The sequence below is a fragment of the Terrapene carolina genome, unplaced genomic scaffold (assembly GCF_002925995.2).
Source record: "Terrapene carolina triunguis isolate 2854851 unplaced genomic scaffold, T_m_triunguis-2.0 Scaffold34684, whole genome shotgun sequence".
Classification (NCBI taxonomy): domain Eukaryota; kingdom Metazoa; phylum Chordata; order Testudines; family Emydidae; genus Terrapene; species Terrapene triunguis.
In genome coordinates, this window is record NW_020699035.1 from 122 (window position 1) to 18510 (window position 18389).

Here is an 18389-nt window from a genome sequence, read left to right on the forward strand (position 1 = left end):
GCGTCAACTTGTAATCAGAAAGCAAGAGTCGATGCTCCGGCTGCTGGAGCATCAAAGTGATATGCTCCTGCGTATGATTGAGCTGCAGGAAAGGCAGCAGGAGCAGAGACCGCCGCTACAGCCCCTCTGTAACCAACAGCCCTCCTCCCCAAGTCCCATTGCCTCCTCACCCAGATGCCCAAGAACACGGTGGGGGGGCTCCGGCCACCCAATCACTCCAGCCTAGATGATTTCCAGTGCAATAAGTTTTAAAGTTTTAAAGTGCACTGTGTCTTTTTCCTTCCCTCCTCCCCCACCCATCCAGGCCTACCTTTGCAATTATCCCCCTAGTTGTGTGCTGAATTAATAAAGAATGCATGAATGTGAAGTAACAATGACTTTATTGCCTCTGCAAGTGGTGCTCGAAGGGGGGAGAGTAGTAGGGGAGGGTGGGGTGGTTGGTTTGCAGGGAAGTAGAGTTAACCGGGTGGGGAGGGAGGGGCGGAGGGTTCACCAAGGAGAAACAAACAGAAGTTTCACTCCGTAGCCTGGCCAGTCACAAAACTGGTTTTCAATGCTTCTCTGATGCGCACCGCGCCCTGCTGTGCTCCTCTAACCGCCCTGGTGTCTGGCTGCGCGTAATCAGCGGCCAGGCGATTTGCCTCAACCTCCCACCCCGCCACAAATGTCTCCCCCTTACTTTCACAGATATTGTGGAGCGCACAGCAAGCAGCAATAACAATGGGGATATTCTTTTCGCTAAGGTCTGAGCGAGTCAGTAAGCTGCGCCAGCGCGCTTTTAAACGCCCAAATGCACATTCCACCGCCATTCGGCACTTGCTCAGCCTGTAGTTGAACAGGTCCTGACTACTGTCCAGGCTGCCTGTGTACAGCTTCATGAGCCATGGCATTAAGGGGTAGGCTGGGTCCCCAAGGATAACGATAGGCATTTCAACATCCCCAATGGTTATTTTCTGGTCCGGGAAGAAAGTCCCTTCCTCCAACTTTCGAAACAGAAGAGACTGCCTGAAGACGCGAGCATCATGTACCCTTCCCGGCCAGCCCACGTTGATGTCGGTGAAACGTCCCTTGTGATCCACCAGGGCTTGCAGCAGCATTGAAAAGTACCCCTTGCGGTTTATGTAGTCGGTGGCTTGGTGCGCCGGTGCCAAGATAGGGATATGGGTTCCGTCTATCGCCCCACCACAGTTTGGGAATCCCATTGCAGCAAAGCCATCCACTATGGTCTGCATGTTTCCCAGAGTCACTACCCTTGATATCACCAGGTCTCTCATTGCCCTGGCAACTTGGATCACAGCAGCCTCCACAGTAGATTTGCCCACTCCAAATTGATTCCCGACTGACCAGTAGCTGTCTGGCATTGCAAGCTTCCACAGGGCTATCGCCACTCACTTCTCAACTGTGAGGGCTGCTCTCATCCTGGTATTCTGGCGCTTCAGGGCAGGGGAAAGCAAGTCACAAAGTTCCATGAAAGTGCCCTTACGCATGCGAAAGTTTCGCAGCCACTGGGCATCGTCCCAGACCTGCAACACGATGCGGTCCCACCAGTCTGTGCTTGTTTCCCGGGCCCAGAATCTGCGGTCCACGGCATGAACCTGCCCCAGTAACACCATGATTTCCACATTGCTGGGGCCTGTGCCTTGTGAGAGGTCCATGTCAATTTCCTCATCACTATCGTCGCCGCGCTGCAATCGCCTCCTCCTCAGCTGGTCCTGGTTTTGCTTTGGCATGTCCAGGAGGCTCTGCATATACTCCAGGACAATGCGCGTGGTGTTCATAGTGCTCATAATTGCTGCGGTGATCTGAGCGGGCTCCATGATCCCAGTGCTAGCTATGGCATCTGGTCTGAAAAAAGGCGCGAAAGTAGTATCTGATGGACCAGGGGAAGGAGGGAGGGAGGGATGGAGGGAGGGGCGAGTGACGACATGGCGTACAGGTACAGGGAATTAAAATCAAGAAAGGTGGCTTTGCATCAGGGAGAAACACAAACAACTGTCACACAGAATGGCCCCCCCCAAAGATTGAACTCAAAAGCCTGGGTTTAGCAGGAGGGAGGGGGGAAGCAAATGAATACAGAATAAATCTATTTTTTACATCTTAAGACGATGGTGCAGCATGACTGATAGCCCTTGGCATTTTCTGGGTGCTTGGCCGCAAATACTGGGCGCTTGGCAGTTAGCCTTCAGGTCTATTGCACCATCTGATACCCACTGCAGTATGACAATGATGGATACCAGTCGTAATATACTATCTTCTGCCCAAAAGGCAAGGGGTTGCTGCTGTGTAGCAATCTAGCCCCACGTCTGCCAGCCCCATGTCTGCCAGCACCCAGATCGCCATCGGCCTCTTCTGGGTGCTTAGCAGACAATACTGGGCACTTGGCAGAAAATAGCATACTACGACTCTGCTAACGTGCAATGAGCCAACAGGGCGCGTGGCAGAAAATAGCATACTACGACTGATAACCATCATTGTCTGCCCGGGTGCCCATGATCGACAGCCACTGCAGTACGACGACGACGGATACCAGTCGTAATAAACCATCTTCTACCAAAAGGCAAGGGGCTGGTGCAATGCAGCCCCACGGCTGCCAGCCCCACGGCTGCCAGCACCCAGATCGCCAATGAAGGCTACCAGTCATGCTGCACCGTCTACCGCCAAAAGGCAGTAAGCTGCTGCTGCTGTTTAGCAATGCAGTCCCACGTTTGCCGGCACCCGGAAGACATATGGTGACGGTGAGCTGAGCTGAGCGGGCTCAATGCTTGGCGTGGTATGTTGTCTGCACAGGTAACCCAGGTAAAAAGGCGCGAATCTATTGTCTGCCGTTGCTGTGACGGCGGGCGAGGGGCCTGACGCAATGTACCCAGACCCCCCCGCGGCACTGCTTTGCATCATTCGGGCATTGCGATCTCAACCCATAATTCCAATGGGCGCCGGAGACTCTGGGAACTGTGGGATAGGTACCATAGTGCAATGCGCCGGAAGTCGACGCTAGCCTCGGTACTGTGGACGCGGTCCGCCGACTTCATCCACTTAGAGCATTTTATGTGGGGACACACACAATCGGCTGCATACAACCGGTTTCTATAAAACCGGCTTCTATAAATCCGACCTAATTTTGTAGTGTAGACATACCCTTAGTCTCCTCTTTTCCAAGCTGAAAAGTCCTAGTCTCTTTCATCTGTCCTCATATGGTACCCATTCCAAACCCTAAACATTTTAGTTGCCCTTCTCTGAACCTTTTCTAATGCTAGTATATATTTTTTGAAATGAGGAGACCACATCTGTATGCAGTATTCAAGATGTGGGTGTACCATGGATTTATATAAGGGCAATAATATATTCTCCATCCTATTCTCTATCATTTTTTTTAATGATTCCTAACATCCTGTTTGCTTTTTTTGACTGCAGCTGCACACTGCGTGGTTGTCTTCAGAGAACTATCCATGACGACTCCAAGATCTCTTTCCTGATTAGTTGTAGCTAAATTGCCCCCATCATATTGTATGTATAGTTGGGGTTATTTTTTCCAATGTGCATTACTTGACATTTATCCACATTAAATTTCATTTGCCATTTTGTTGCCCCATCACTTAGTTTTGTGAGATCTCTTTGAAGTTCTTCACAGTCTGCATTGGTCTTAACTATCTTGAGCAGTTTAGTATCGGCCGCAAACTTTGCTACTTCACTGTTTACCCCTTTCTCCAGATCATTTATGAATAAGTTGAATAGGATTGGTCCTAGGACTGACCATTGTGGAACACCACTAGTTACCCCTCTCCATTCTGAACACACTGATGTGCAAACCTGGAGAAAGTGGCGGCAACCCTTCAATAGGTCAGCTGGTAGAGCAAAGGACTGGAGCCGGCACTCAGGAAGTCATCCTTACGTCGCCCTTCTGACTCCAGCTTGAAGGAGAGCTTCTTTTTCTTCCCCTTGCTGAGAAAGAGCAAAAGAAGAAAGAAAGATCAGGTGGGCCAACTCAGTGCACAAGTCCACGCTTTCTTTTCTTGCTTGGGAACCCGAAATGAGGGACTCGTGGTGGGTAAAGGCACCGCTGCACTTCCAGAAAACAGCCCACTGTTGCACACAAAGAGTATGCTAAAGCCTAGGATTGAACCAGGGACCTCTAGATCTTCGATCTAACGCTCTCCCAACTGAGCTACTTTAACACATGAAGGGCCTGTTTTTGGCCTGCTGCTTCTCTGTCTGGGATGTTTTTGTCAGCCATGGCACACAAAAAGGGCATCATTGCAAGTGGCCCACGAAGGCAAGATGAAATTTGCCTGCCTTGCTAAGCTTGACTTTTTTCCTCATCCCATTCCTGCCTTAGATCCTGGGTTACCTGGTGGCTGAAGATGGTCCATTGTCTCAAGCGGTGCCAGAGCCTGACATAGTGCCCCTGGGCAGCCTTTGCTCTGCACATGCCGACCGTGCACATTTGCAAATACTTTAAAGCTCCTGTCAGTAAGTTCTGGGGACAGTGGCTCACCTTCAGAGGAAGCTCCCTAAAATTGGCCTGTCTCACCCAGTGGTACATTGACCTCTGTTCAGACTGACCTGAAGTGGGGATCTCGCTGCTGTGGCCGCCACTGCTGTGAGGGTGGCCACTGTTGTGGATGAAGCCATCCTGCAAGCACCTTCCACCTAGCCACCCACTGAAAATCCTGTAGGATGTAAGGTGGGGGTAGAAGAACACTAGGGGGGGCTTCCTAATTTCCTCCCCCTTCCACCACCATCGGCCATCCCATACCCGGTGCATACAGCCATATCCGAAGAGTCAGTTGCATTCTTTGTGGTTGCCCCGCCATTCCCCTCGGGCCTGACCTGACCTCCAGCTCAGCCACCCACTGAAAATTGAAAAACAAAAAAGTAGAGCCGTAAAAGGCTTCAAAGCCCACCAGGCCCAACCCCCCTTCTTATACGGCAGAAAAGCCACACTTCTCCTGACCTGGTAGGGACATCCTATTGCCCCACAAGAAGTGGAAGGCCATCATGTTCGGTCTCAGAAGCAGTCGTGGAGCAGGGGGAAATAAATGGCTGAGGAAATTCCCCACAGCCAAAAGATAGGTCTTGAGCATCACAACTTTATAGGCTAATAACAAGGTCCACTTACGCCACTGGCCAAGCCCAGGACTGGCTTTAGGCCGATTCCCCCAATTCCCCAGAATTGGGCCCCGTACCTAAGAGGGCCGCGCGCCCAGCCAGAGCGCAGCAAGCCCGCGGCCCCGCTTCCCCGGCTGGAGCGCGGCAAGCCCCGCGGCTCCACTCTCCGGGCTGGAGCACGGCAATCCAAAGTGCCGCCAAAGACTCGGAGCGCTGCCCGGTGAGTATAAGCCCCACGAATTGGGCCCCGCACTTGCTAAAGCCAGCCCTGGCCAAGCCATTCCTTACAGGCCAGCAACCGCTTCTCCCAGTTCGTGTTCCCCACCTCATCCCCAACCGAATGCTAGAAGGCCCAGCTCATCAATGTGCCCACTCTTGCAGGCCTCCTCTTCTGCCCTGACTGATAGGGAGAAGTATTAAGCCTCCTTCCCTTAGGCCCGCCCTTCAGCATTCCTGGGAACACCAACACCGCCCAAGTGACTTTGGGCCAGTAGTTCAACCATTAGTGCTGCCTCCTAGGCCAGGCTGCAGCCCAGCTTCAGGACTCAGAGGAAATGCAGCTCACATCCCTATCTACAGGACTCCAGGCACGGCCAGCCTTCTGGATCAAACGTCCCCTCTTGTGCTCAAATCACAACAGCTAGCGGGCAAAAGACAGGCTACCATGTCATTTGAGAAAGCAAGATGAAGTTTTGGAAATCCCAGTATGGTTAGCTGGCAACCAAAGGAGCCCAAGGTCCCACTGAGACTTGAACTTCAATTGCTGGATTCAAAGCCCTGAGTGCTGGCCCTTACACCATGGGACCAGCAGGGGACCCCTTGACCTTTGTTGACTTCTGGCAGGGAGGACTCTGTGGGGTCAATTTTTTCTGGCAGGGAGGATCCGCTACTCTCGCTCTCCTAGCAGTCCTAGCCCCAGCCTGCTCCTCCATCCGGTGCCCTGAGGCCTTATTCTTTTTTAGTTAAATATAAAATCCAGGAGAAAACACAGTTAGAAAAAGCAAAATGAAATCACAAACAGAAATGTCATTGGAAATACAAAAATAAAAAAGGAAAATGCAATCCCCATCACTTTATCGTATCTGGACCATTCCTGTATCGAGAGCACCCGCTAAGGGCCCTGTGTGCTTACGAGAAACCTGGGGGAACTCATACCACAGCCTGAACATGAAACTCAACTGCTCCCAGGTGCTGCAGTAAAACCCTTTCCCTGCTGTGACATTGCACTTCATATGAGTTTATGAAAATATGCTGATAAGTGTGAATATAATATAACTGGAATATGCTTCATGCAAAAGGTCTCTTGTAAGGTATCATTACAAAGCTTATAATCTACTGTGTGTTTTCATCCTATTTGTATGAACCTATCATTCTTGTACTGAAACTAGAAATATGAAATATAACTCTGAGGTCCTGTTGTAATTATGCAAAGTGTGGGCCATTAATAGTGGTTTGGAATCTTGAAGGTTCCCATTAACCAGGACAATTGACTGTATATGGCTCTGTCCTGCACCATCTGTGTCAGGCAAGGAAGAATAAAGGCTTGTGGTCTCACAGGACATGTGACCATGTCACCTGGTACAGGAATCCATCTTAAACCTGGGGCTTTTCCCCAGGAGAGAGACAAAAGATTCCTGCCTTGTACGAACGCTATATAAGGGGGTGGAACAGAAGAAAGGTGGCTGCAGTCATGAGAAATCCATTAGCTACCACCTGAGCTGGAACAAGGACTATACCTGACAAAAAGATTGGGCCCAGACAAGAAATTTGGAATGGAGGGGCTGTAAGGGGAGGGTCCATGGGGGAGTCAGTGTGAGGTGGAGGGGCTGTGATGGGGAGGGCCCATGGGGGAGTCAGTGTGAAGGGGAGAGGGTGTGAGGGGGAGAGCTATGGAGTGTCTCTGTGAGGGGGAGGGGCTGTAAGAGGGAGGGTCCAGGGGGTGTCAGTGTGAAGGGAGTGGATGTGAGGGGGAGGGCTATGGAGTGTTTCTGTGAGGGGAGGGTCCATGAGGGTGTCAGTGTGAAGGGAGGGGCTGTGAGCGGGAGGGCTATGGAGTGTCTCTGTGAGGGGAAGGGGATATGAGGATATGGTCACCTCGAGGCAGCAGGTCACCTGGGGGGTTGAACTGACCCCTCCCCCCAGGTGCTTTGGGGGCACCCTAGGGCCCAGCATGAGGCTGCTGTCCCTGCAGGGTCCCTGGGAGTCACAAAGGGGTGATGTGAGGTTACTGCCCCGTCTGTCCTGGGGTGGGGGATTGGAGACCCCGGAACAGCCCTGTGGGGACTCAGCCCTGTGGGGAATTCACTGTCTGTGGAAAAGCACATCTAGGAATGGGGATTCCCAGCTGCATTACAGCGGCAGGAAGGAGAAGAAAGAGTTATTGCTTTAGAGAAGTCTGGGTGCGTTGGATGTGAAGGACTGTGCCCAGCTCTCAGTCTGCAGAATGGCCAACCTCAAACGTTCAAAAATCCTGAGTCAGGCTCACCAAAAATCATGAGATTGGGTTTAAAATCATGAGATTATGTAAAGTTAATCAATTTGGGGATCTTTTTTATTTACCTTCTGCTTGATGAGCCCTGAAAGTGCACAGGGGTCCCATTTTGAATCTTTCTCCACAGCCGCAAGGGCTAGAAAGATACTGTGTCTTTAAGAGCAAAGGCTGAAATCATCACATCTCCACTTGACTCCAGAAGCTGGGACATTAAGGAAAACAATTCTCATGAGACTCGCGACAAAATCTTGAGAGTTGGCACCACTGAGTCAGATTGAGTCTTTATTCTCTGGGATTCCCTGGAGCAGGGGTTCCCAACCTTTTTCTTTCTGTGCCCCCCACCCAACATGGTATAAAAACTCTACAGCCCACCTGTGCCACAACAACTGCTTTTCTGCATGTCCAGTAGATTAAAAGCCAGGGCTGTCGTTAGGGGGAAGCCAGAAGAGCAATAGCATAGGACCCCACAACACAGGAGCCCCCCACAAAGTCTATAAGGTGCCACAGGACTCTTTGTTGCTGTTTACAGAGCCAGACAAACACGGCTACCCCTCTGATACTTGCCACAAAGTAAAGTTGCTCCAGCTTCAGTCCCAGGCGGAAGGGCTCAGATTTCAGATTTCTGCCCCGAGCGCCAGCGAGTCTAACACTGGCCCTGCTTTCTGGTTTATTTTGGCGGACTCCCCACCCTCCCCCAAAACCAGCTCGCTGCCCCCCAGGGGGCTCTGGACCCCTGGCTGAGAACCACGGTCTTGGAGTTCTGTTTAGAAGAAGGGAGCAAAGCTGCTGCCTTTCCCGATGGCTGAACTCAGGCCCTTAGAGTGGGATATTCCTGCACTGCCAGCTACACCAGGAAAGCTCCCTGAGCAGCTGCCTGTCCTCAGGAACAGTCTAAGCCTGCAGGGCCCCAGGGGGCAATGGAGCAGCTGGGTCAGGCTGGGCACCTTGATTCCCAGAGAACTGCCCTGGCTCCGTTCTCAGCAGCAAAGAAGTCAATTCCCCCTACCCCTGATGAATCAGCCTGGAGCTACATGCAGAGCTGGGGGTTTCTCCTTTCACTCTTGCTGGGGAGTGCTGGGATCCCAGGGGGCATTTCTAGCAGAGCATTTGGAATTGAACTGGGGGAACCAGCCTTTCATTACAGAACACTCACGTTCAGACGACATCTTTATTTACAGTTTTTTATAATACGATATAATCCTTCAATCCTAGTGTCACTATCGATAACATGGCTTGTTACCCTGGAATACCAAGGGTAAAACTAATCAGCTCTTCAAATCCAAGAGCGTGGAGATAAATCATCTCTCAGAGTCAATGCAGGGTAATCAATAGGCAGACGGTGGGCCAAATCGCTCTTGAATGGACCCCAAAATCTTTTTATTTACTTATCATCATCATTATTGTTATTTTTTATTATTATTTATGCTGGAGTCTGGACCTTAACTAGACCTTGAACAACAATTTTGGACCTTGACAAAAAATAATGGATTACCCCTAAGAACAGGGTTGCGTTACATTCCTTATGTCCTTGTTCCATCTTGTGGCCATTTCCTTTCCCTCCTTTTGGTGAAAAGCTTTGGTCTTTTGTGTAGAAACTTTATTTCCTCGGGAGAGACCCAGGAGCGGGGGCTGCCTGCATGTACCAAGCACCCACTAGATTAGAAGGTGACCGACAAACACCCTTAAGACGAGGCAGCCGTCCCTGTCAAAAAAATCATCTCCCCTCTTCACTTGAGTGACAGCTTGAATCGTTCCTTATCCGGGCAGAGCCCAAGGATTGGCATCATCAGCCACAAAACCATCTGTACGTAGCAGGAACCAACAAAAAATGTGCTTTTAAAGGAGCTGTCTCCTTCCTTCTGGGGTAAAATTTGTCATTATGGTCATCTATTTTCATTTCCCTTCTCTAAGGGCAGAGATGAGGTTGGCACTACCTAAGGCTGGGAGGTAGAGCCCATGTCCCCATCCATCAGTCACTCTAGGAACCTGTTTCTGCTCACAGATGACAGGCTGCCTCCAGCCTCTCCAACCAGCTCCTTAGTTTTGGGGTGTGTGTGAGTCATTTGGCAAGCATAAGTGGCACATAGGAGAGGTACTTTCTCTGCATGCATTGGTGGTATAGTGGTGCGCATAGTTGCCTTTTAAGCAGTTGACCTGGGTTCAATTCCCAGCCAATGCAGTGATATGATGTTTTCTGTGCTGGGAATTGGTTTAATTTCAGTTACATTGTATCAGTTTATTAATAGAATGAGAGAATGAATGTCCCAAATCCCAGCAGGTCAGTTGTAGAAGAAATGGGAGGGACTATATGGTGAGTTGTTGGAGTCATCCTTGGATTACAATATTTGGTTTATTTAAAAAAAAAATCTTTTACTTCCCTCTCCCTTTTAGACTCAGAGCCTTTATGGTCAGAAGGGACCAGTGTGATCATCTAGTCTGACCTGCTGCACCTTGCAGGCCAAAATACCCTACCCACCCACCCACTCCTGTATTAGACCCCACTGGGAGGAGAGACAGCTCTGTACACTGCGCATGAAGGCCCTCTGCTCCCCTCCCCCATTGGGTGTGCAGAGATGTGCCAGCAGCACTAAGGTCGCTCCCTGCCCACTCTACCTCCATCCCTCCATGCCGCTCCCAGAAGTGGCTGGCATGTCCCAGTATCCCCTAAGGCGGGGGGAGTGTCTCGATGTGCTGTCCCTGCCCTGAGTACCAACTCCGCAGCTCCCATTGGTCAGGAACTGCAGCCAAAGGTAGCTCTGGGGGCAGCAGCACACAGAGACCCCCCTGGCCCCGCCCACTGAGGAGCTGCTGCCGGAGGGTTGTGTGTACCGGTCACTTTGGGAGCTGCAGTGCCCAGGGTAAGCACCACCCCTCCACCACCCCAACCAGCGCAGAGCCCACATCCCGCACCCAAATTTCCTCCCATAGCTTTGCTTGTCTTCCTTTCACCAAGAACCATCCTCCTTCTCCTGCGCTGCCAGTAGCCATCCCTGGGAAGCCAAGAGGCAGGCACATGATTCTACCTCCCAGCAGACAACCACACCTCCCCAGGCTTTGCAGAACAACTGGTGGCGCTCTACTAACACCACTGAGCTTCTGCTGTGCCTTCCTCAGCATGACTTTCCTCTTTCGCCCAATTCCTGCCTCTCTTTGGCAAGTCATGCAAAGGAGGCCAGCACGAAGAGCAGGTCTCTGTAGGCCAAACTCCCTGGGCAGAGGAGACCAAGTCACAAGGCTTCAAAGGGTGACTGGTCTAGATCCTCTAGCTTTCCCCTGCTGATGCCAAGGCTTTTCTCAGTTCATTTCACCACCCTCTGTCATGTAGAGGTTGGGGTTATTGCAGGGACAGGGCAATGGCAGCAGTAGGAGCACCTTGCTGGACAACTAGGGGAGCTGGGAAAAGTAAGCCACCATGTTTCTGCCTGGTTTCAAACCAGGGACCTTTTGCATGTTAGGCAAATGTGATAACCACTACACTACAGAAACTCTGTTGCAGTGCTTTGCCTCTCCCTTCACAAGAACATAAGAATGGCCATACTGGGTCAGACCAAAGGTCCATCCAGCCCAGTATCCTGTCTGCCAAGAGTGGCCAATGCCAGGTGCCCCAGAGGGAGTGAACCTAACAGGTAATGATCAAATGATCTCTCTCCTGCCATCCATCTCCACCCTCTGACAAACAGAGGCTAGGGATACCATTCCTTACCCATCCTGGCTAATAGCCATTAATGGACTTAACCTCCATTAATTTATCTGCAAAAAGAATGAGGAGTACTTGTGGCACCTTAGAGACTAACAAATTTAACTAAAACCCACTTCATTGGATGCATGCAGTGGAAAATACAGTAGGAAGATATATATATATATATATCTACACAGAGAACATGAAAAATGAGTGTTGCCATATACACTATAATGAGAGTGATCAGTTAGGCTGAGCTATTATCAGCAGGAGAAAAAAAACCTTTTGGAGTGATAATCAGGATGGCCCATTTCCAACAGTTGACAAGAAGGTGCGAGTAACAGTAGGGGGGAAATAAACATGGGGAAATAGTTTTACTTTGTGTAATGACCCATCCACTCCCAGTCTTTATTCAAGCCTAATTTAATGGTGTCCAGTTTGCAAATTAATTCCAATTCAGCTGTCTCTCATTGGAGTCTCTTTTTGAAGTTTTTTTGTTGTAATATTGCGACTTTTAGGTCTGTAATGGAGTGACCAGGGAGATTGAAGTGTTCTCTGACTGGTTTTTGAATGTTATAATTTTTGACGTCTGATTTGTGTCCATTTATTCTTTTATGTAGAGACTGTCTGGTTTGGCCAATGTACATGGCAGAGGGGCATTGCTGGCACATGATGGCATATATCACATTGGTAGATGTGAAGGTGAATGAGCCACAATGATAGTGTGGCTGATGTGATTCAGTCCTATGATGGTGTCCCATGAATAGATATGCGGACAGAGTTGGCAACGGGCTTTGTTGCAAGGATAGGTCCTTGGTTAGTGTTTTTGTTGTGTGGTTGCTGGTAAGTATTTGCTTCAGGTTGGGGGGCTATCCGTAAGCAAGGACTGGCCTGTCTCCCAAGATCTGTGAGAGTGAGGGATCGTCCTTCAGCAGGGCCACCCAGAGGAATCAGGGGGCCTAGGGCAAAGCAATTTCGGGGGCCCCTTCCATAAAAAAAAGTTGCAATACTATAGAATACTATATTCTTGTGGGGGCCTGGGCCAAATTCCCCCACTTGCCCCCCCCCAGGTGGCCCTGTCCTTCAGGATAGGTTGTAGATCCTTCATGATGCCCAGGAGAGGTTTTAGCTAAAGGTGACGTCTAGTGGCATTCTGTTACTTTCTTTGTTGGGCCTGTCCTTTAGTAGGTGACTTCTGGGTACTTTTCTGGCTATGTCAATCTGTTTCTTCACTTCAGCAGGTGGGTATTGTAGTTGTAAAATGCTTGATAGAGATCTTGTAGGTGTTTGTCTCTGTCTGAGGGGTTGGAGCAAATGCGTATGTTAGAGCTTGGCTGTAGACAATGGATCGTGTGGTGTTGTCTGGGTGAAAGCTGGAGGTATGTAGGTAAGTATAACGTTCAGTAGGTTTCCGGTGTGGAAACATAGCGGTCACTATGTTTCCAGTATAGGGTGTTGTTTATGTGACCATTGCTTATTAGCACTGTAGTGTCCAGGAAGTGGATCGCTTGTGTGGGCTGGTCCAGGCTGAGGTTGATGGTGGGATCGAAATTGTTGAAATCCTGGTGGAATTCCTCAAGGGCTTCTTTTCCATGGGTCCAGATGATGAAGATGTCATCAGTATAGTGCAAGTAGAGTAGGGGCGTTAGGGGACGAGAGCTGAGGAAGCGTTGTTCTAAGTCAGCCATAAAAATGTTGGCATACTGTGGGGCCATGTGAGTACCCATAGCAGTGCTGCTGACTTGAAGGTATACATTGTCCCCAAATATGAAATAGCTGTGGGTGAGGACAAAGTCACACACTTCAGCCACCAGGTTTGCCGTGACATTATTGGGGATACTGTTCCTGACAGCTTGTAGTCCATCTTTGTGTGGAATGTTGGTGTAGAGGGCTTCTACATCCATAGTGGCCAGGATGGTGTTTTCTGGAAGATCACCAATGGGTTGTAGTTTCCTCAGGAAGTCAGTGCTGTCTTGAAGATAGCTAGTAGTGCTGGCAGCATAGGGCCTGAGGAGGGAGTCTACACAGCCAGACAATCCTGCTCACAGGGTGCCAATGCCTGAGATGATGGGGCGTCAAGGATTTCCAATTTTATGGAACTTGGGTAGCAGATAGAATACCCCTGGTCAGTGTTCTAGGGGTGTGTCTGTGCAGATTTGTTCTTGTACTTTTCAGGGAGTTTCTTGAGCAGATGATGTAGTTTCTTTTGGCAACCCTCAGTGGGATCAGAGGGTAATGGTTTGTAGAATGTGGTTTTAGAGAGCTGCCTAGCAGCCTCTCTTTCATATTCCGACCTATTCATGATGACGACAGCACCTCCTTTGTCAGCCTTTTTGATTATGATGTCAGAGTTGTTTCTCAAATAAATGTGTTAGTCTCTAAGGTGCCACAAGTACTCCTCGTTCTTTTTGCTGATACAGACTAACATGGCTACCACTCTGAAACCTATTAATTTATCTAGTTATCTTTTAAACTCTGTTATAGTCCTAGCCTTCACAACCTCCTCAGGCAAGAAGTTCGACATGTTGACTGTGTGCTGTGTGAAGAAGAACCTCCTTTTATTTGTTTTAAACCTGCTGCCCATTAATTTTATGCGGTGGCCCCTAGTTCTTATATTATTGGAACAAGTAAATAACTTTTCCTTATTCACTTTCTCCACACCACTCATTATTTTATATATCTTTATCATATCCTCCCTTAGTTTCCTCTTTTCCAAGCTGAAAAGTCCTAGTCTCTTTAATCTCTCCTCATATGGAACCCCATTCCAAACACTAATAATTTTAACAGATCATCCTGTGGCACCTTTAAGACTAACAGATGTATTGGAGTATAAGCTTTCATGGGTGAATGCCCACTTCGTTGGATGCATGTAATGGAAACCAAGTCATCTGGACCCATGGGAAGGAGACTCTGGAAGAATTTCACCATGATTTCAACAGCTTCCACCCCACCATCAACCTCAGCCTGGACCAATCTAAATGGGAGGTCCACTTCCTAGACACCACAGTACAAATAAGTGATGGCCACGTTAACACCACCCTATACTGAAAACCCACCGACCGCTATGCCTACCTTCATGCCTCCAGCTTCCACCCTGGACACACCACACGATCCATCGTCTACAGCCAAGCACTGAGGTACAACCGCATCTGCTCCAACCCCTCAGACAGAGACCAACACCTACAAGATCTTCACCAAGCATTCTCAAAACTACGATACCCACACAAGGAAATAAGGAAACAAATCAACAGAGCCAGACGTGTACCCAGAAGCCTCCTGCTACAAGACAAGCCCAAGAAAGAAATCAACAGAACTCCACTGGCCATCATCTACAGTCCTCAGCTTAAACCTCTCCAACGCATCATCAGTGATCTACAACCCATCCTGGACAATGATCCCTCTCTTTCACAGACCTTGGGAGGCAGGCCAGTCCTCGCCCACAGACAACCTGCCAACCTTAAGCATATTCTCACCAGCAACCACACACCGCACCATAACAACTTTAACTCAGGAACCAATCCATGCAACAAACCTCAATGCCAACTCTGCCCACGTGTCTACACCAACAACACCATCACAGGACCTAACCAGATCAGCTACAACATCACCGGTTCATTCACCTGCATGTCCACCAATGTTATATATGCCATCATGTGCCAGCAATGCCCCTCTGCTATGTACATTGGCCAAACTGGACAGTCACTAAGTAGAAGGATAAATGGACACAAGTCAGATATCAGGAATGGCAATATACAAAAACCTGTAGGAGAACACTTCAACCTCCCTGGCCACACAATAACAGATGTTACATCTTACAGCAAAAAAACTTCAGGACCAGACTCCAAAGAGAAACTGCTGAGCTTCAGTTCATTTGCAAAATTGACACCATCAGCTCAGGATTAAACAAAGACTGTGAATGGCTAGCCAACTACAGAAGCAGTTTCTCCTGCCTTGGTGTTCACACTTCAACTGCTAGAAGAGGACCTCACCCTCCCTGATTGAACTAACCTCGTTATCTCCAGGCTGATTCTTGCCAGCATATTTATACCTGCCCCTGGAAATTTCCATTACATGCATCCGACGAAGTGGGCATTCACCCACAAAAGCTTATGCTCCAATACAGCTGTTAGTCTTAAAGGTGCCACAGGACTCTCTGTTGCTTTTTACAGATCCAGACTAACACGGGTACCCCTCGGATACTTGACTAATAATTTTAGTTGCCCTTCTCTGAACCTTTTCTAACACCAGTATATCTTTTTTGAAATGAGGAGACCACATCTGTACGCAGTATTCAAGATGTGGATGTACCATGGATTTATATAAGGGCAATAAGATATTCTCCATCTTATTCTCTATCCTTTTTTTAATGATTCCTAACATCCTGTTTGCTTTTTGCATTTTGAGAGAGCAAGATGAAGCTTTGGAAATCCCAGTATGGTTAGCTGGCAACCAATTGCTGGATTCAAAGCCCTGAGTGCCGGCCCTTACACCATGGGACCAGCAGGGGACCACTTGATCTCTGTTGTCTTCCGGCAGGGAGGACTCTGTGGGGACAATTTTTTCTGTCAGGGAGGACCCTGGGGGAACGTGCCTCTCTGGCCAGCCCTGCATTTGTTCAAAAAGTCAGCACACAGCGCTTTGGTGCAGGCCCAGAGGCCTTTCTTCCTCCAGACTGTGAGGCCAGTGGACAGGTGAGGAAGTAGCAGTAAAGGGCCCTTCCTAGGAAAGGCCAAGTCCTGAAAAGGAGAAACTAAAGTCACAGAGAGTCATTCTGAAGTTTTTGGGGGATATCACAGGAGGAAAGTGTCTCTCTGCCTTACTAGGGACTTGAACCCTGGACAGTCAAATTAAAAGTCTGATGCTCTACCAACTGAACTAGCCAGGCTCACATATAAAGGAAGCAAATTTTGTGCAGAAGAGAAACCAGTCAAGAAAAAGAGAGCGGGAAACAATACAGAAAGACTGCTACTCTTGGAGCCAGGGGTGTGCTGAAAGAAGCAGGGAAATCTGGTGCCCAGAGACCTGTCCTGTCCTGGCAGCTTTCTCAGCAGCAAATAAATTAATTCACCCTGCCAGTAAACAATCTACTGGAACTAATGGCAGCACAGGGCGGATGTTTCACAGCTATGCACCCACTTCCACATTTTAGAACTTACTCTCCTTCCCCTAGTATGGCACTTTCTATGTGAATTGGGTAAAGCAAGCTGGGGAAGCTACATAGTAATAGAAACCAGTGCTCTAGAAAAGGCTTGAACTCATAACCCCAGCAGTATTCTCCTTTGCACTAACCAGTTGAACCACTGCAGGTACTTCTTAAACAAAGTTGGGAAGTAGGCAGTTATCAGTCTCTGTGGTTCACACCTTTGCCTGGTAATTGAAAAGATGCTGGTTCAAACCTAACTAAAGACCTGGCTTTTCAGCAATGAGACTCTAGGACATTTTAACAGGAAGAAAATCTCCTCTATTCTGGTTTAGCCCCATTTGACTCCTTCTGCCCATCTTCTCCCCCCCAGTCTCTTTCCTTCCCCATTGGGGCCGTGCAGAGAGGAGCCCCAGTCAGTCTCTGTCACAGAGCGTCTGTATCCCGAGGAAGGGAGGGGTTGCTCTAAAACATCGATAATGGGGAGGGGAGTGGTGTGCGTGATTAGCGGGAGAAAGGATGGAGAACTAACAGTGGGACCCAGAGAGATTCCACGAGACTGGGGAGATCCTCTGCTGCCCACCATCAGCCAGCTGTGGGAAGAACAATTTGGAATTGCTTGGGGAAGCCATCTTTAAAAACACAAGTGTAACATGCTACTTACATTTTAATAAGACCAAAGCCTCCTCAAACCCAGTGTCACAATCACTGGAATGACTTTCCCTTGATATTTTAACGGCCGCAGACACAAAGCGAGTCAAATTACAGTTTCCGTTTGGAGTCAGTGTACACACAAGAATCCGGAGGTTTTTAATTCCTTAGGTTCTGCTGACATTTCATTTCTAGCCTGTTCCAAGATTTATTGTTGTGCAAAGCAACGTTAGGCCCTTGGGAGTGTCCCCCCTGGTCCCGCCTGCCACCCCTGGGCAATTTAAAAGGGCCCGGGGACCCCCGCCACCACCACCAGCAGCACAAGGGGGCTAAGGCAGTTTCCTGCCCGCCCTCACTCCTTGTGGCACACCACTCCCGGAAGCGGCTGGCACGTCCCTGCGGCCCCTTGGGCGGGCGGGGGCTCCACGCACTGCCCCCACCCTGAGTGCCAACTCTGCCAAGTGTGGCAATGGGAGCTGCGGGGGTGGAGTCTGCAGACAGTGGTGCGCAGAGACACCCCCAGCCCTGCCACTAAGGGGCTGCTGCCAGAGGAGGGTGCAGGTCGCTTTTGGGAAATGCCCGAGGTAAATGCTGCACCCCTCACCCTCTCCTGCACCCCCAAACTCATGCCCCAAGTCAGACTCTACACATGCATGCAAACTCCCTCCAAGAGCCTGCCCCCCCATCCCCTCCTGCACCCCAACCCCCTGACTGAGCCTAGACCCTACACCCAAACTCTCTCCCAGAGCCCAACCCCTCTCCCTCCCACACCCAAACTCCCTCCCAGAGCCTTACAGATGTGTGTGTGTGGGGGGCAGAACTTGGTCCCATTCTGGGCACCACCAAAAATTATACAAACCTGCCGCCCTGTCCAGCCCAACCTTCTGCTGATGCACCTCAGCCCACTCCCATGCAGGGTTTGAAGCTTGCATTACTTAAATTGCAGGACACTGAGGGATTTCAGCTCCCCTTTGCCCAGAGGGAACCTTCACCCCACTCTCAACCAGATTCTTGTCCATGGGATCACTGTAGGGGGGCTGGGTCCCGCTGTGTCTTTTCTCTCTCTATGACAGGCCAGGGTGCAATAACTGGGGCATCTGAGCACCCAGGACCTTCTGTGGGGCTGCCATTCCCCTTCCCCTTTTATGGTCTCATCTGTCATTGACTCCAGCCTTTTTTCTATCCATCGTCAGCACCATCCCAAGCAAGCTGCACTCGCCTCAAAAAGACAGTGTCCCCTGTTGGGTGTAAATCACTGACCTCTCTCATCTCTGAGCACTGACTGCCCCTCCATTTCCTTGCCTCTCAGTCTGTGCAGACCA

At 49.6% G+C, this 18389-nt stretch overlaps 2 non-coding genes across 2 annotated transcripts; both read right to left on the reverse strand.

The window, feature by feature from the left end:
• Window positions 1-4099: 4099 nt before the first annotated feature.
• On the reverse strand, window positions 4100-4172 carry TRNAF-GAA. Its single transcript has one exon. It is a non-coding gene; the product is annotated as a tRNA-Phe (tRNA).
• A 6838-nt stretch (window positions 4173-11010) lies between these two features.
• TRNAV-AAC lies at window positions 11011-11083 on the reverse strand. The gene has a single exon. It is a non-coding gene; the product is annotated as a tRNA-Val (tRNA).
• Window positions 11084-18389: the final 7306 nt, after the last annotated feature.